The 19,644-nt window shown below is 44.7% G+C and overlaps 1 protein-coding gene across 3 annotated transcripts in view; it reads right to left on the reverse strand.

The window, feature by feature from the left end:
• The window catches only part of EXTL3 (exostosin like glycosyltransferase 3), a 143,960-nt gene extending 125,117 nt beyond the window's left edge, over positions 1–18,843 (reverse strand). For 2 of the 3 annotated variants that reach the window (XM_061990168.1, XM_061990167.1), the window contains exon 1: positions 18,461–18,843. The gene's annotated coding sequence lies outside the window, so the exon portion shown is untranslated. Of the gene's footprint in view, positions 1–18,352; positions 18,402–18,460 lie in introns of those variants that run through there. The other variant, XM_061990169.1, reaches the window with a different exon arrangement.
• Between the last annotated feature and the right edge of the window lie 801 nt (positions 18,844–19,644).

Raw genomic sequence — 19,644 nt, forward strand, 5'->3', positions numbered from 1 at the left:
AGAACATAAGAAACAAGCAATATAATTATTTCCACACAAGAAGGAAAACAAATCCAAGAACAAAGAGATGGAAAAAAACAAGCCTTCAAAATTGGATTTGCAAAAAATAGTTCAGGGGCTTCTGTGCAGGGCTACAACCTCACAGCAGAAGTCAGGAAGAGGAAAAAGTACAGATAAGCCAACTTCAGAGCTTATGCCCACCGCAGAGCCCATATTACAGAGCTCTCTATCCCTCTTCCCCACCCCAGGACTGTCTGGCTCAAAAAAAAAAAAAAAAACCCAAAAAAACAAAACTCCTCTGCCCGGCACACCATCAGCAATGAGGCAATGCATGCAGGCTCCACTTTAAGTGCTGGCTCCGTTTCTGTCCTGCAGTAGTGACCAGCAGCCAGTGTGCCAAATGCTGTGTATCCTTCAGCACGTGCCCACGTTAGTTTGCCTGAAGTTACCTTTTCTAGAGTGGCCTCTGTTACAAGCAGAAAGAAAAACTTTCCTGCCTTTTGCATTAAGCACAAAACGCATCAATCCCATGAGCCACTCTACCCACCTGCCAAGAGATACTCATCTGCAAGATGTACACTGTCCCTTCTATTCCAAGGGGAGACACTCTGTGTGTCCTGCCCAGTACTACCCCTGGTTTCCCAGCTGGTGTAGTGTTGGACTCAAAATTCTTGAAGGCTGTAAGCAAACCAGTCTCATGCAGGAGCAGAACCAGGCTCTCACCCCACTGTGCTTCCTCCAGATAGCGGAAGCACTGCTCAGACACACTCGCTCTTTATGGACAAGTAAAAGCACTTTAAAGCGAGCTTTTTCCCTCCCTTCACTTTGTTTTAAACGGTTGAAGAAATTTCTCTGTGAAAGCTCTCAATTGTGGCTCAAGCTGAGTTATTTTTAAAAGGACAGAATCAGACTTTCAAGACCCTGAATGAGGAAATGCAAAGCTTTTATTAAGCAATAATAGCCCAGACAATGGTCACAATTTCCCAAGGGTCTGAACACACAGCTGACAATAAGCTTTAGTCCTTCACAAAACCCCCTTCACAGGCTTGGAGGGTTTGCTTTGTATTATCTACGCTCAAGTTGGAGAGTTAAAACAAAAAGCTCTGTGGTCACTTTCAGTGTGATTTCCTCCACCAATACACATCTGATCAGAGATACAAAAATCACTGGGAAAAGATGTTTTGCACTATCTTTTATCTTTCAAGCTTGCTACCAGGACATCACCCCATCCTGCTCAACTTTTCCCTTGCGGATGCATCACAACTGACAAACTGTCCAGTCCTTCCAGGGTTAGGAGAGTGAAATAAAGCCCTTTAACTTTCTTCATTGATATTTAAACACAATGAATCACTGAAACAGCCAGAAACATGCTTCAAACCTCGGCCCCGCCACCACATGGTCTCATCAGATCCAGTGACCACATCAGCTCTTCTTCTGAAGAGGAGGAAGTTGTAACTACAAGGATCTTGTACAGCCTCCAAAACTACCCAGCACCCAAGGTTTAGCCTTTAGTCAGCCACTTCTAATTCAATAAGGTGTCCCAAGTAGCTACGACTGATTGCCATCACACCTAAATGAGCTGGCTTGACTCTCTCTATAATAGTTAGCAAAAGAAACAGGCACTTCTGGGCACTTACACCTTGATTGGTTAAAGACAAGATGAACTGTGCTGCAGGTTTGGTTTGGTTTTTTTTCCTGTGTACTACAAAGTAGGCCTCTGAGAACACAAGGCAGAGAGAGAAGACAGAAAACCAAACCAAACTTTTTAGAGAACTGCATCTGTACAAGAGTCCCAACCTAATTATCTTCCCCTTAGTCACTGCCCTCACCTTAAATAGCAAAGCAGCTCTAATACCATAAAAGTGATAGTTCTTCAAAACAAAACCAGATTATTTCTTCCCTCCCATTATCTCTCCTCTTCCTTGTCACAGAGAAAGCATGGTGAGGCTTCACAGCAAACTGAGGTTAGGACTAACCTTGCAAACAAGCAGAAAGCTTAGATTCAATCTAATCACTTCCCAATACAGTCCACCACACAGTCAGGAAAGAGACCACAGGTCCTCTTTCTTTCCAGCTTACCACAATGTCAAGGGGTTGTGAAAACATTTCCTAATATTCTGCATATCTGTCAGTCAATCTAGAACCAAACAAGCTTATGAGCCCAGAAGAAGAAAAATACTTCAACACCCTTCAAAAACACCTGCACCACTCCTGCTGCTGTACACTCCTACCAACACAGCCATCCCCAGCTATAGATGTGATACACCCGTTTGCTGCATCCCTTTCCTTCTTCCCCTGCTCACAGAGCCACATGCACTGGAAAACGGTTTTGAGTTTGTCAACAAATCCCTAAGGGAGAGAAGGAAAAGGTGTTTGGAGGATTTAATTTAACATGTGCTTCATCCCCTCCCTTTTTTCAACCTTGCCTGTAAAATCAGACATAAAGCAACAGCCTCTGTCATCCTTGGTTTATTACCATAAACTTCAAGGACTCTTGACCCAACATAATCCCTCAACTTGGCTTAAAATTATTAAAATTAAAAAAATGTTAATAATCTGCTCATCTGTAAAACAACTGCCCATGTTATAAGTGCAAGCAACTGCATACTCTGTCCAGAAAAGTTTGCAGAAATTCAGGGTATGTTCAGAAAATGGACGTACTCAGAAACTGAGGATGCCAAATACACACCATTCAGAGAATTCACAGAAGCACTTTTGTGCAGCAACATCTGTAAATCAAAGCATATTATTTTTCACCCTCACAATCAAGGGATTTGCTAGATTATCTAGAGATCTGTCTGATCATGACAGACAAAGCTGTTGAACCTCATGCAGCTGCCTGAAATGCACACTCAGGCAAAAAGCTTACTCGTGACATGGAACCATAAACGCAGCCCCTTCAGTGCTCACTTCCAATTAGCAAAGCTCTTGGTACTATGAGGAAAGAGCCCATCACAGCAAGAGGAGTGGCCACAGGTGACAAATGTGCATGCCAGCAGCCACTGCTTGGCAGACAACCTGCTGTCCCTGTCTAACAATGTCAGGATCAGAAGCAGGCTGCACTCAGCGCTTCGTCTGTAGTCAATGAGAAGCCAGAGAGACTGGAATATCGTTAGGATAGACAGCAGAACTTAAAAAGGCAGCCTTGACAGCAAGCATAGTTTCAATTAACAAGCTGTATTTACAAGGTCAGACTCCAAAATGCTCTTCACATCTAATCATCTAAGTGTTGCTTAAAGACATGCCGTTATAAGAAGGAATTTGGTATGAGCTGGCTAAACAACTAACCCTGGCCCAGATGCTAGAACTACCAGCAAATAGGTCAGTCATATATCCTACATTCAGGGCCATTCAGTTAGAACTGGGAACAGTTATGCATCACTATTCATGCACCTGTGAAAATGGCTTCAGAGGTACCTCACAGTCTCAAATCCATTTGCCAAATGATACTTCATTTTGTGATTCAGGGAAGGCAAAACACAGCCCACCACATTGCTGAGATGCCTTTTGTATTGCTATCTTTCTAAATCATGTTATGCAACGTGTAATTCACTCCTACACACGTAGGAGCGAAAGTGCCCTTTAGCATTAATAACAATTCTAGATTACTATAATCTTAATAGAAATAAGATCACAGATTTTATTACACAACTCTGCAAATTACTTAAATCAAGAAAAAAAATGTACAAGGTTAAATTAAGGCTCCTTTTCTGCTCTACCCTTCATGTCTGCCTGTGGAAATACACACAGAAAAGTGAAATACAGATGCAGTAGAACAGCATGTGCCAAGGGTAAGTTATTCCGGGTACTTTAAGAGACTGCTCTCAAAAGAGAGTGGTGACAGATACCAGCTTTGGAAAGATTCAGGACTATGTCATACTGAGTCTTCATTGCCAGCAATGACCTTTTCAGTAATACAATAAATATTTTAGCATATATTGAATTTGCTGCATTACCTTTGCTCTCTGGGCTACTTACTGAAGATCAGCTAGGATCCAATTAATTGTAGGCATAAAGCTCCCAACAAAGCTGAAAGCTACAATGTAGATCTTTCTGACTACATCAAAACTGCAGTAAAAAGCTGGAGTTAAAGAGGAGGGAGGTGAAGAGGAAAAAAAACCAGTATATTTTAAAAAAAAAACAAACTAATGAGCCCACCACGTACATAAGCTTCCACCAGATCCAAAGTACCAGCAGTGAAATCCCTGCAGTCATTCAAGCAGGACTGGTCCTGAGGCTGCATCATTACTGTTTTGAATCCCAAGATTAATTTATATCAGCAACACATCTCTCAACCTCAAAAAACTACAAGCTCACAAAAAGTTTGAAGGACAGGCTGTACAGTAGCTCTGAAACATGACAGAAGTTGCGTGTTTTAGCTCCAGTTCTGTCATCAGCTCATTTGGATGACTCATATGACTTCAAGCATCACTTTGTATCTCCATTACTTTGAGTAGCATTTCAGAAAGCACACTAAGTTGTCCTTATCTCCTCAACTCAAAGAAAAGAGAGGCCACAGCCTCTTTCTAGATACCCTATCTCTGCGAAGAGTAAAGCATCCACAGAACAAATATGTGTAGCCAGCAGATACCAGCACTGTCTCTGCTGATGTATGCCAAAACCTCAGCCAGATTGTCTCATTTTTTTCAGATCTCATTTTCAAGAGATTAAGAAGAATTATCCCAGGGGTATGGCAATGGACCAGAACACAGGAGATCATTTCAAGACATCTGTAATAGTACTCAATTAACATCAACTCCTCAATTTTGTCTTATGACCTCACTTATTAAGAATAGTTTTTATCACCCTCAAATAACATCTTTACAAACATTCTCCCCCCATGTCTCTGCCAAGTCTTTCCTTAGTTGCAGCATAAGCCGGAGGCTTCTCTCTCTTCCTCTTGAGATGAAGTCAAGGTAAGATCTTCATTTCCTCTACCATCTGCAATGGAAGTGTCTATACAGATGTGTTAAATGAGCTAGAATTGCACCATTAATTTCAGCTTAGTCAGCTCACACCACAGACTAAGCCCATTTTAGACAGATATTAAGCAAAGACTACAATTTATTTAAATTCAGCACGTTATGCCCACGGGGGCAGATGTAGCACAGGATGAGATAGCAGGGCATGCTGTTTGGGATTTGAGGGACAAACAGTTACCACTAGATTACTGCAGACTTCTTTCTGCTGGAGGCCTCCTGTTGTCAAAAAAAAAAGGGGAGTTAAGGGAATAGAAAGACCAGTGTCTCCCAAGATCAGTCCTTCAAACCAGGACTGCTTCATGAGAAACAACCAGCCTTCCTGCAAACAACACTACTGGGAGCAAGAACATCTCATCTTTCAGAGAGGCAGGGTTGCTAAGGCAATCAAACAAAAGGCCTGTTGTCTGCACCAGTTTCTCAACACATCCCCATCACCGCTAGCTATAGGGCAATGCAGCCCATACAAGAAGCTCCAGTTAAATCCAGTCTCCATCGCAAAACCACGCACTTCTGAGCAGTTCTTAGGAGCAGTTAATGTTTTCTGGTATCTTCACAGCTGCTCCACAGCTGGCAGAGAGAACAGGGAAATTCTGAGGAAAAGGATTTATGTGAAAATAATGCCAAAGAGGAGGCAGTCAAGTCGGCAGGCAGAGTGAGGAATAAAATACTAATAAATGGAACAGATTTAAGCACAACTCCACAATAAATTGTGACCAGCCCACTACTCTTACTCTTATTTTTCAACAAAAATCATGGGAAAAAAAAAAAAGAAACCATGATTTGCAGGACAGTCTCTTAGCTTCCCACCCCCTTTTGCAATTTTTTAAGCTTCTGAAATCCAGTTGTTTAAAACAAGCACATCCCAGCAGATATTGATGCTGTGAGTCAGCAGCGACTCTTCACAGATGTGATCTCTCCCAAAGTGACTGTTTTCCAGAGCAACAGCTCCAGACCAGGCGCAGCGTCAGCGCAACTCACACTCAAGAGTTTTCTGCCAGCATTGTTTAGAGGAAGAAAAACTGCTGAAACCACCCAGCATGCCAAGTTGGTTAATGACATTGCAAAGTGTCATTAGGTTTCACACGAGGTTGTGTCAGCTTTTAATGCAAAGTTGCTTCAGATTAGAAGAGCGATATTTTTTTTTGCTTTCAAAATAAAAAGCTAGAGGAGATAGAAGCAATTTCTTTAACTGCTGCTTTAGTTTCTCATGGTAGCCTCACCTCCTTCATCATCATAGGCAGATACTAAAGTTTCCGGATCTAACCTGTTTGCATGTGCTAGTTCCTCTTGCTAGCTGGCAAAGTTCTTTGCTTACATGAGCCCTGGGAAATAGTGCAAAAATTGAAGATTAAAGGAGTAGGTTAAAGTAAAATCCCAATAAACAGACCATTCCAGATGGGGAGCAGCAGGGGCAAGTGTTGATACAAACCTTCCTCTTACACAACCAACCACAGAAGTCCCCTCCTGTCAGTAGATACAAAAAATTACATGGGTCAGAGCTGCCATGTGCAGAGAAATCTGCTCATAAAAACAAAGCTATGTGCATAAAAACTAAACATCCCTTGTTTTGTACATAAATGACTGGGAGAGAAGAGTCCAAACATCAAGTAAACAGTCCCAAATCAGCTGCAGAGCATGGAGCCTCCCACCCAGCAGTGTCTCTGGGACCCTGCAGGGAGCTAATCTTGCTTGGCAAAAAGGAAGGTGCCTACAAAGACACAAGATCCAAATTCAGAAGAAATATTGTTTGTTAGTGCTGCAGCTCACTGAAGAAATTGTTTTGGGTGTTTAATTCAGTTGCTGAGTAAAACTTAAAAAAGATACATATTAAAGTTTTTGGCAACAAAAGGTTTATAGCAACATTTTCTCTCACCCCTGGACAAACTTACTTCAGCTACAGAAGCTGAAGGAAATCACACCGACAGCAGTGGACACACAAATACGTCTTCTGCATTTGAAAGCACGAAGAACAAAGCCCTGCTGAATCTGAGAATTAGAAAGCCTGACAGGTTTAACTCTGGTTTATCCCCTGGCAAATTAGCTACTGTTTAAACAGGGAGTTTGGGCATTACGTCATCTGTTTGCAAGGGATCTTTTTTTTTTTTTAAAAGCTAAACCATTCTCATGTTCACAGCTTGAGGTACATCATTAATTCCTAACAGGCTCAATAAAATGAAAGGGTGGATCAAATTTTTTCAGGAGCCCCTCGAGCAGGGAAGCACACACCTAAACTGCTTTGCAAGTCCAAACAGCAGAAGATCTTATCTGGAATTTAGCAGGAAATATAGAGCCCCCTCAGGTCTGACTATTCAGATTCAAGAATGAAAAGCCCGCTTTTTCAAGTTATGATGTGTGGAAAGCCAGCCTGATTAGGGAGCTGAAATCACTGAGGTTTTTCTGCTTATCCTGCTCCAGCTCAGTGCTGATCTAAGGAGACACATGGTTGGGTCCCATTTGATTTTCTTCAACTCATTTCCATCATCTATGCAAATAACTCCAGCATTCAGTCCTTATAGACATCACACTGCCTTAACAGATCAGACTGAGAGGCCGGGAAGGACCCACCACAAACTGAGCTACTGGAGATCTTTTCGGTATCTGTTCTCTTGTTCCAGCTTGGAAACTCATTTTGGAGTCTTATTTTCCCTCGAGAGATACAGATCTCCATCACTGCAATTTTGTTTCTCAAGACTTGGCAGAACCCCAATTTTGCAGCACCTGCTCTTTGATGCTTGTTTCACAGAGCTTTCTTTGGCACATGTGAAGGACCAGCCTCTCACAGCCTCTCAAACACAGACTCAGAAAACACCAAGTGCAATGGGCTCTCATGCGAGAACTCATTCTTAAATGATGAGTTGATTTAAGAGCTTTCAGACAATCTGGCTTTCCAACGCTTCTGTCTCAGGAGTTGAAAGAGGAAGGCTGGAAGAGACATTTCAAAAGCCTAAAAGGAGAAAATATTGGTCTCACCCCTAAGAAAAGCAAGTTTCATGAAGACGCACAAGCAGTGACCACAATCCAGGAACATTGAGGAACAAGATTTCACAAGGCTTCTGCTAAAACTTTATAAAAAATAATTTTACAGTATTATTTTTGTTTCTAAACCTGGTAAGATTCCATAATCTAATCACATTACACCCTCTTAAGCTAAAAAAAAACTAAACAAAACCCCCCAAAATAACCCACTACCAACCCCAGACTGAAATCCCAAACAAAATCCAACAAATCACAGTTGTTCCATCATCACACCTCTAGGCATTGAAAAATACAGTGAGAATTTTCTCCTTAGATTAATAAATAAATCATTATCTTGAAATAACACCAAGGACAAGCAATTCTTGGTTTAAAAAAAGCCAAACAACAAAAACCAAACACCACCACTCCCCCAAGTTTCAGACAACTACATCTGTGGAAGTCCTGTTAAAGACAGCTTAACCTTTCAAGAAGCCAGAACTGGAATGCACACAGAAGAATAGGTTTTGCTGTCAGAATGTAATTAAAAAAACCAAAACAGCTCAATTCTGCTCTGTATCGAGATAGCCAGGAGCTGATCTGGAAGAATGTCAAGCAAACAAATTTTCTCTCTGAGATTTCAAAAGGTCATTGCAAACAATTACTAAAATGCAATACTGAAAACAACATATGCCAATTCTTTTTTTCCATTTAACAAGATATCTTTACTGCTCTAGTTATTACTTGGAAAGAGTAATAATGCCAAGGATCACATAGCTGGTTAAATAATTATATGAATACCAGGGAACCATTAAAACTGCATTTCAAAATGAGTAGGCTTCACAACTGTTTGTTTCCTCTTCCTCTCCCTCTGCTTTTGCATAACACAGCTCCCAAAACAGGTCTCATCTGCAGTTAAACTTGGACCAGAATGAAGACATTCCTTCCCATTTACGGCAAATATGGGAGATCGTTAATTTCACTTCTCATAACAGAAGTCATAGTAAAATCACCTCAGAATAAGAAACAGATAAAAATGCAGCACAAAGCCTGAAAATATTTGTACTGATACTACATGTCTTTGCACTTGTTTCACTACCAAGCATCTTTCAAAATGGGGCATTTTCTTCTTTCAGTGCAACTCCAGTGCCCATTACCAGGAACTGCGTGTGTCAGCACAAACCTTGGTTTCACCCAGCAGCAGGCAGGAACTGAAAAATGAGCATCCAAGCCTGGTGACCTTCATAGTCATATACAACAGCAAGCTGTTCTTGTCCATTCAGCACATTCATTTATAACAAGGACCCCCTCCTCATTAAATTACCCTCATTGGTCCTGGGCAGACTCTAGATGTACAATAAAGACAAAAGAGTGCTGGAGGCAGACCTCTGATGTGGCACAGCAGCTCTGTCTGTCCCACTACCTATTTTCCATCTGCAATGCTCAGCCACTCCTGCTGCTGCCAGTGGAAGGGGCCAAGCAGCAGCAAAAGATCAGCAAGCCTAACTCCTCACTCCTCCGCCTCTCTCTTTGCCTTCTGAGTAACACAAACACAGTAGCTCCTACCAGGAATCTCTCCCTCACAGCCTCAAGGCGGTAAAATCCAGAGTGCCAGAGCTTAGTAAAAACGTAAGTATACAGACACACTCCCTGCCCCTGAGAAGTGAGTGGGTCTCTCTTCTCGGGCACAGCCAATGCTCATATCTCACATCTTGGAAGAGCCAGGTTGGGCTCAAGACAAGTATATCCAAATGCAGGATCATTAAGACAGTAAACAGTAAGAAAAGAAGAGTGCCTAGCAACCTCCTCACCAATCCTGCTACAAAGGGAACACCTCATCTTGCCCCAGGAAACCCACAACCACTTTGCTGTCATATTATCAAACTGAGTCACCTCACTGAAGCATCATACAAATGGCATGCCTCCCCTTCCAAGCAGCAAACTATGGAATCACTTCAACCAAGTCACAAATCTCGAATCCAAAGGTCAGCACCAACAAGTACTGGGCAATACTGCCCTACATCACAGAAGCTTAGTGACAGGCTGAGAATCTACAGAAACATTAACCTCAGTTTCCTAAAGACACATACAAATAGTCTGTACACAGTATGAGTTAACACAGCATCCCCTCAATACACACAACAGCTTTTGGTAAGCAGGCTAAGAATAGGGACAGCAAAGAGTCCAAGCAAAACACCCCTACAAAGCAGTCTTAAGCTCACAGGACACATTCACAATGCTGCTTTTGCTCTGTTTTTGCAGTTTTAAGAAAAGGAAATACACTATGGTTCTTTTTATAATACCTACTCTATTACATTTGTCAAACAGCTGCCACTTTGTGTCCCAGATATAGCTGCTTTCAGCAGTAACCAAAAGGATCGCCTTGTCTGCGCATGTATTATAGATCAGAGATGCATATTAAAATAGACTTGAGATCTGTCTAAAGATTACATGTCACTCCTTCCAAGTCAATGGAATTATACATAGACACAAGTCGGTGCAAAGCCTGGGTCGTACTTGTATGAACTACTCTGGAAGATGCTCTGGGCCTTGCTGCCTGAGAAATGTTGTCCAAATAGCAAGCTCTGGAAGACAGACGTTCAATTGATGCAAAAACATCTTCCCCCACAAGGAAGAAATAACTCTATTGCTTGGCCTTTCTAATCAAAATAGTCATTGTCATGGTCATGTAAAAGTAATTTCCAGAGAAAGAACAGGTCCCATTCCAAGGGGTTGGGGGCAAATTAGCTTCTGCAAAGTAGTCTTGAGATATCTGCCAGTTCCAGCTCAATCCCAACCACTACACCTTATAGTCTTAACTAACACCACCATTGAGACACTGGCAAAAGGCCTGCTGCTATTCATCATTGCCACAAAGCAAAAAGAAAGTCCAAAGATGCTGGAGATAAATGCAAGAAACCAATTGTAAGATTTCTTTTTATTCTTTATTTTTTAATTCTTATTTTCATTAAATCTTATTTTTTGTTAAGAACTCAGATTAACATCGGCAATAACACTTAGCAAATGTTACCAATTTATAGCTTTCCCCATGCAGAAAGGTAGCCTCAAACCTGTTTCATAGGTAAGAGGCATAAGAACTTTGCAGACTACAGCAGAGCCCAACAGAAAAAAAACCACAGAGCTGCTGGGTCCATCAAATCCTGCCTGCTTTGCTAGAAAGGAACCACATCAAAATCAACTCTATGTTCTGCTTTTAGTAAGATCAACAAAAGAAGGTGCTGGGTGGTTCTTATTTTAACAAGATGATTACAACTAGGACAGCTCTCGCCTTTCTCCAGGTCCTTGGTTTTGTTTCCTGAAGCAGGGTTGAGAACTTGCAAGGAAAGGTTTAACAACAGCTAATTGTCAGACGCCACAGTAATTACTGGCAGCCTTCCAAGGCATCCATCTCTGGCTGGTTTTCCAATCCCTGGCTCCTCCTCAATCCCCACATTAAAATGAAGGTACACAAGGTAGGCGGCAGATTCATTCACAAGTACCAAGGTCTTCCCAGGAGAGATGCCTAAGGAAAGAAATATCTTACCTAAACACTGCACGGGTTGGGTTTTTTTAATTCCCATTTGCTATGGAACTGCTATCGGTATTAATAATCTGAGAACGTTGTTAACCTGTTCACTGACATGTATAATTAGATGTACAACGCATTTCTGGGAGTCAAAGTAGTTCCTGTATCGCATGTTATCTCTGGGCAGCAGATTACCTCTAAATGAGGAACACACAGGATCATACTGTACCATTTTCTGGCCACCTGCTGGTCACCTATCACAGCCTTGATGTTTCTACTCCATTTAGATCAAAGGTTTCTGGCCTATTTTATTTGTAGATCCTTACAAGTTTCCCTGCAGACACAAAGGCTCCCAATGGCAAATTAAGAACTGCTTTGTTTCGACTTTATAGATCCCTTACAAAGAGGTTCACATCATTGCTCTATATATTTAGGACCTTCTCTCAACTCCAAGGCTCCCCACTTGTTTGGCAGCTCATCTTGTCACAAGCTTTGCTTTCGTGCCAAGTTTTTTGAGGCATCATCTGCATGTTAGCAGTACTCCACAGCATATACTCCTCTCAACACCAACACAATCCAGAACACATCACTTCCCACTAAGTGCCTACACAGAGCAGACCTGCAGTATAATTACTTCCTCGTGCCCGTAATAGAAACACTAAAAGACGTGTACAAATCTCACGCCGCTGCACTCCGGCATTACATATGATGCGGAGGCATTTAATCGAGGGTGGAAAAGATAAAGAAGTCTTTCCCACATTCAGTGACGTGCTTCATTCCATCACATTCAAATCTGGACCCAGAAGGTGGGGTACATGCAGGCTGGGGGAAAAAGCCTTATCTTCGTGTTGAAAACTGAGATGTGTTGATAGGACAACATAATGGAGGACACGGATCATTTTGATTCTACTGCCTTTGTATAGGCAGAGGAGCTGATTTCCACATTAAGCAGCCACATTAAGCTATTTGACTTAAGTTAGAAAGTACTAGGCTTGTAGGGAAGTGTTCCTTAAGGAAGGCAACATACACATAGAACAATTTATTTCATACTCTGTGACATTTTAGCTTTCAAAAAAATATCATGCACTTTCAAATGAACTCATAGGTAACCAATACGCTGGCATAGATTTGAGCTGACTACACTGCTCCATAATCCTTTCACATCGTGCAGAAAGGCTAACACGAAACAGTAAGAAAGCTCATCTTACAGTCTCAGATATCAGAACACACACTTCGGCACAGCAACTGTTCTTACCAAATCAAAACACTGGGGGGGGGGACACAGGACACGACAAACCTCAGGCTACCTGCACTACCACTATCCCCAGGAAGAAAGTCAGATAACATATCGGAAAGTATTTTGAATCACAAAAAAGCATTCCATTAAGATAGATAAAAGGCTAACCATCTGGAAACTATACATAAAAAAAGGAAACAAAAATGATACTTGTGCAGTGGGCAATGTTATTAGCATTACAAGAAACTTGACATGCTTTCTTAACATTCACGGGTTAACCCCACGTTCTGATACCACTCTCAGGCAGCCATTTGCATTAGAAAAGTGAGACATGTTTTTAATGCACCAAAATTCACGAGTGGGGGGAGGGGATAGGCAAGGAAAACACACATCTCCAACTCCAGGGAACCAGATCCCAACCGTTTCAAAAAACTGACTGTAAGGGCAGAAATTCTGAGAATGACTGAAACAGGTGCCTCAAAAAAAAAAAAAAATCTCCTTTACATCCATTACTGGCTACAGAATATCTATTGGTTTGGAGTTTTAAGATTCCCTTCTCCCTCACCTGCTCTAATAAACATAAGACTCATTCGCTTGATTTAGGAGTCTCAATTTTCAGTATTTCACTTGATTTTATCAAAGGGTAAGTCACTTTGTAGTGTTATTGGTCATGTCAACATAGCACTGAGAAAAACAACATCCGCTCCCCACGAGTCAGCAGGGGCAGAGGGAGCAGAGCACACGTATGCACTTCTTGCACCAAAGACTCGGCGTGTCCCAAACTTCCTCAGCAAACGCTAAATTTAAAAGAAACATCAACATTGGAACTTGCTTTAAAATTGCTGTAGTCGTATAGGGAATGTTCAGAAAGTCAAAGTAGAAGCTACCAAATGTCCTTTCAAATCCATTTCTGACAGATGAGTTTTTGCTGGTAACAGTTAACTAACAGCAATGATGTCACAAAACTGATTTCAATTTGCGGTTCAAACCTGGAGCTGCAATTGCTGCATAATATCAATTTACCTGGTCGATCAGAGCTCAAGGCTTCCGACACCCGGGTGATCACAAAATTGTTGAGGTTGGAACAGTCATTTTAAGATCATAGAGTCCCACTGTTACCCAGCACTGCCACTGCAACTATGTCAGTGAGTCATAGCTACATGACTTCGGGAATCTCTCCAAGGATGGGGACTCCACCACCTCCCCGGGCAGCCTGGGACAGCACTGGACAAACCTTTTGAGGAATAAATTGTTCCTCACCTCTAGTCTAAACTTCCTCTGGTGCAACCTGAGGCCACTTCCTCTTGCTCTGTTGCTTGCTTGGAGAGAGCAACCTTACCCCGCCTCCAGCCACAACCTCCTGTCAGAGAGCTGTCAAGAGCAAGAAGGTCTCCCCTTAGGTTCCTCTTCTCCAGGCTAAATAATCCCAGTTCCCTGAGCCATTCCTCATAAGACCTGTTCTCCAGCCCCTTCCCCAGCTCCGCTGCCCGGCTCTGGACACGCTGCGGCCCCTCAGTGTCCCTCTGGCAGTGAGGGGCCCAACACTGAACACAGCACTCGAGCTGCGGCCTCACCAGGGCCCAGCACAGGGGACGGCCACTGCCCTGGGCCTGCTGCCACACCACTGCTGATACAAGCCAGGTGCCACTGGCCTTCTTGCCCACCTGGGCACGCTGTTGCCCCATCTTCAGCCGCTGGCACCAACCCCCCACGCCCTTTCCCTGCGGACAGCTTTCCAGCCCCCTTGCCCCAGCCTGGAGTGTTGCCTGGGGTTGCTGTGGCCCAAGGGCAGGACCTGGCCCTTGGCCTTGTTAAACCTCATCCCATTGCCCTGGGCCCATCGCTCCAGCCTGGTCAGGGCTCTCTGAAGAGCCTTCCTGCCCTCACACACATCTATGCTCCTGCACTGCTTTGTGTAATCTGCAATTTGACTGAGGGTGCCCTCAATCCCTCACCCAGATCATTGATAAAGCTGTTAAACAGAACAAGCCGCAACACTGAGCCCTGGGGAACACCACTGGTGACCAGCCAGCCACTGAACTTAACTCCATTCCTCACCACTACCAGAGCCTAGCCATCAATTAGTTTTTTACCAAGTAAAGCACACATCTGTCCAAGCCATAAGCAAGCAGTTTTCCAGGAGGATGCAGTGTGAAACAATGTCAAAGGCTTTACTAAAGTCTGTGTATACAACATCCACAGTAGGTGGGTCATCTTGTCATATGATTTCAGGTTAGTGAAGCAAGACCTTCATAAACTTAGACTGAAGAGGCCCGATCACCTGGTTGTCCTGTACGATCCAAGGATCAATCACCTGTAAGCCATGGAGTTGTACATGCTTCTGTCTTTACTGTTCCTAACAAAACCCAAAACCTCAAATTGTCTTTGCACTTCTTGGGCAATATCCACCAATACCATTTGCATGTGACAAAGAGCCATCCAAGCTGCAGGAGCCAAAGTCAACCACAACTCACTCCAGCAAAGAGTGCTTTCAAGTATTCTCCAAGATGAAAACTACAGGCTTTTGAGGATATGTCTAAACTGCAACCACAAAATTGCAAGCATACACATGTCAGCTTTAGCCCAGCAAGCATGTGTTATATGAGACAACTGGAAGCCCCAGCTGTGTTCCTTAAATCCCATTTTAGTCTACTGTTTAGCTCCATACTACCAGAGATATGCCTACCTGTACAGAAATGATGCATATCTAAATAAGTCTATGAGCATCACTTGTCTTTTTCCACAAGAAAACAAACAAAATCCTCATATATTTTGCTTGTCAGGTGGTAAAGATGCAGGAATTCCAATCTGCATTTGGATTTGTTCATTACAGCAACAGCAAAATTCCACTCTGGGTTAAAACCCCAGAGTTAGGAACCACTTCAAAATATTCAAAATATGTTCCAGTCACCCCAAAAAAGAGTGTTTAGCACACATCACAGGTAGAGAAATAAGACAGCAAGCAGTAGGAAAACTTAACTGCTGATGAGGAGAAGGGATCCAATGATCAGGAGGTCCCTTCCAGTTTAGTGGTTTTGTGGACTAGGAACCAATTCACATTCAACTGCTCTGATCTTGGCTTCAAACAGATAGCATATGGGGTTAGCTGCATTTCCCACCCCAGTGAAATCATTACTGTGGGCACAGGGAAGAATGCCCTGGGAAAACAGGCAAGAAAACAAGGAGAAGTGACAGGCAGCCAACAGCAAGGAATCAAAAAGTAAAAATCCCAAATCCAGGCAGCAGAGATGGAAAGGAAAAAAAAAAAAGAACAAATATACATAGCCAGAAAGAGAGTAACAAGCTCTAAAAGCTTAAGATGTTGGTATTATGGAATTCCAAGACATAACAGTCATGGAAAGCGGGCTCAAGGTGGGTTCTGGCTCCACATATGAAAGCTCGCTCTGGGAATGCATCAACAGCATTCAACTCTTCAGCTGAATGTTCCCAGAGATCCATGCTACAAATATTCAAGGGAAGATGGTGATGATGATGATCTTTCCCATTACGTACGAATAGCACACAAACAACCTTCCAGTTTTGCCACATATAAATGAGAAACAGTCGAAGTGAAGGCAATTCAACAATCATGTTTTTCTTGTTCTGTGTATTTGCTGCTTTGGTCTGACTTGCCAACTGCCAAAATCCATCCTCAGAAGCAAATAAACATGAGAACTAACAGTCTCCACTTGAAAAATTAGGGAATTTCAGAACACTATTTCGGACTTCCCTTGTGCAAAAAGGCATCAAGAAGTTCAAGAACTGTGTGTACCACAGCTGAGTTGCCAGAAGAATTTGGCTGTACCCTGCTCAAAAGAAGACAGTCAATTACCTCTGCTCCAGAATCTCTTAACACTGAGCCGAACTGATGCAAACTCCTGTTTTTTCAATGAAAAACTAAAATGATGAGGCATCCCAAAGCTGTCAGTGAATACTGATAAAACTACATGTAATGAAGAGACTCTCTGATGGTGCACCATGTTAAGGGATTTGTCAGAGGGAGAACACTTCCTCTCCCCATCCCCACATAATCAGACTGTGGTGTGTTAGCACAGTAGTTAGCATTTCTGATGCTAACACTACATATAAACCAGCTTGAGATTACTCATTACTTGATAAAACCCAACAATGTACAAAACTCACCCTATGTTCCAAGACCTTTGCAATCTTAAACATATAATTTCTCCATGAAATCAAAATAGCTGTCAGATACTCAGTTGTATATGATACTTTCAGAAAACAATGTTATTTAATCTTCTGCATATAGATGTTGGGACGTGGAAACATGGGCATTTTTAAAGATGAACTATCATACCAGGACATCAAATCGCACAATTTATCAAGAGCATGCATAAGCAACATGAGATCAGGAACTAAGCATTGAGACTCTCAATGTTTAGATATTAACACATACAGCAACAAAACAGCATTTTTGTGAATCCTTCATAATGTTTTAACAATTTCCAAGTCTTCCAGGCACCAAATTGTTTGGATCTGTACCAGTAAAACAGAGTGTTAAGCACTCAGCAGCAATGCTATTAGCCTCACACTAATAAAAATTTTGACTGAGGAAAGACCCCTATGTTTTTGAGCAAGAAGAGACCTCATGTGGGGAAAACAGCTGGGAAAAAAATAAAATAACACAGACCTCAACTTCAGTAAAGAATTCACAGAAGCACAATACAAGCATACCAGACGCACTGAGAAACCCAGAGAGACAACAGCCTTCTCGCTTCTGTCTTCACCATCCCGAAAGGCAAAGCCCCAGCAACAGGGGAGCAGGCACCAATCCGAGGGAACTCGCCGCCACAGGCAGAGGCGAGAGCTTTGTCAAGTTGCCAAGACACGAGACAAATCTTCGAAGTGGCAACGAGCACACCGGGGTCAGTGCTTTCCGTGACCCATCAAAGCCAGACTGGGTGCTAGGCCTCAAGCCCCCACACCAAAACCTGCCTCAGAGGGGGAGCAACTGGGCTGCACTAGCCCGGGGGAAGGCAACGTCCTCCCAAAAGAACTGGAGATGCAGTAGGTAGCCAAGGGAGATGGGTCCAGACAAGGAGGGTCTCAGGGCTGCCCGTGCACTGGCCCCCCGCAGAGTTAGTTGGAAGAGGCAGGAGGGCAGGCGGGAAGGTTGAAGCCTGGTAACAGCGCCGGGGAGCCCAAGCGCTGTCGCAGCCCTCCCGCCGTGAGGGAGCTCAGCTTCCAGGGACCCTGCCGCCGTGAGGGACCTCAGCTTCCAGGGACCCTGCCGCCGTGAGGGACCCCAGCTTCCAGGGACCCTGCCGCCGTGAGGGACCCCAGCTTCCAGGGACCCTGCCGCCGTGAGGGACCCCAGCTTCGGGGGATCCCCGTGCCGTAAGGGACCTCTGCTTCCGGAGACCTTCCCGCCGTGAGGGACCTCAGTTTTGGGGGAACACCCCCGCAGCGTCCCTCGCCCTGTGACACCCCCACAACGTCCCTCATCCTGCGAGGATTCCCGCCTCCCAGTGTCCTAAGCCCTCAGGTAGCCCAGTCTCACCGTGTCCCCAGCCCCGAGGGACCCTGCTCCCCCCGGACTGCCCCTCAGAGACACCCCACCGCGGGACCCCCCCCCCCCGCCGCCGCCGCCGCCTCCTCATGAGGTTTCCTCCGGACCGTACCACTCCCGCCACTCACCCGGCTCCACGGCCTCTCCCGGGGGTGGTGGTACGGGGTGTGCTACCGCCGCAAGTCGCTCTCCACCCCCCCTTCCCCGCCCCCCCTACGTGGTACGGCCCACCCTACCTCTTGCCGCCCTCACTTCACCCTCCTGGCGGAGTCGCGGTCCCGGCGCCCGCTGCGCTGCCTCCCGCGAGTGGCTGGGGGGGGAGCCATAGCCGCTGCCTTGTCTTCTTCCTCCGTCCGCTCTCTCCTGCTCCCCCCCCACCCCCCCCAGTTCGGACACAGTTGGTTTGTTCCAAGAAGCCGGGCCGGTCTTCTCCCCTAAACCGCTGGATCTCTCACGTCTTCGGCCATTTCCGACCGAACCGGCGGAAGTTGCCGAAGTGGTGGCGGAACTTAACGGCCTTTCCGAAGGGTGGGGGCGGAGGAAGCCGATCCGGCGGCGGAGCCAAACGAAGGGCTGAAAGGGCGGAGAGCAGAAACGGAGAGGAGGAGCCTCTTGGCTCCGGAACGTGCCGAGAGCAGCCGAAGCTCCCTCGCTCTGCCCCGCTCCCAGCGTGGGGAGAAAAGCTCAAAGCTGCTAAGGGTTCACACAGTTATCACCCGCCCTCTCCCGCTTCTAAGGGAGAGCGGGCGGGCAGCAAAGCGAAGGGAGGGGGTTCTGCGCCTTTAAATGGCGGAGGAGGTGGAGCAGCTCCCTCCCCTCCGGGAGCCCGCCCACCCGCCGCTGCACATGCGCACGGCGCGGGAACGGCTTTCCCGCCTAAAGCCACGCACGTGCGTCGCTGCTCCTCTTCCTCACCCCCCCCCCCCCCCCCCCGCTTCCTCACCGAGGAGCCGCCAGGAGCGGCTGCTGTGTTCCCAGTGCCTGACGCTGCCTCATCTCTGTAGTCACAGCAGCTCTGTCTTGTACCAGCTTGCCCCCCAAACCCCACGTGGGGCTGGGGGTGCCTCGGCGGAGCTCAGTCATGTCTGAGCTGTGTGGCTCAAAGCAGTGGTGACCATGAGGGTTGCCACAGATTCCCCCTGAGAGATGCCTGAGTGACTCCTGGCAAAAGAGGTTTTGAAAACAACTGCGTTGCGGGAAGCTGATGCAAAGAGGTGGAGACACTGACAGCAGGGCCTGCTTACAAGGACTAAAATACCACAAAATATTTGAATTTGTTACAAAATTACATCAAGATCCAACCTGGAAAGTCTGCCTTAACAGCATCGCTCATTTCGGACAAAGTACTTTTAAATACTGGAGTGGTGTTAAATAGTCGTCAGTGGTTAACTGCTGTTAAGTCACTGCAGCTATATAAAAT

Source organism: Colius striatus, chromosome 2 (genome assembly GCF_028858725.1).
Source record: "Colius striatus isolate bColStr4 chromosome 2, bColStr4.1.hap1, whole genome shotgun sequence".
Classification (NCBI taxonomy): Eukaryota; Metazoa; Chordata; class Aves; order Coliiformes; family Coliidae; genus Colius; species Colius striatus.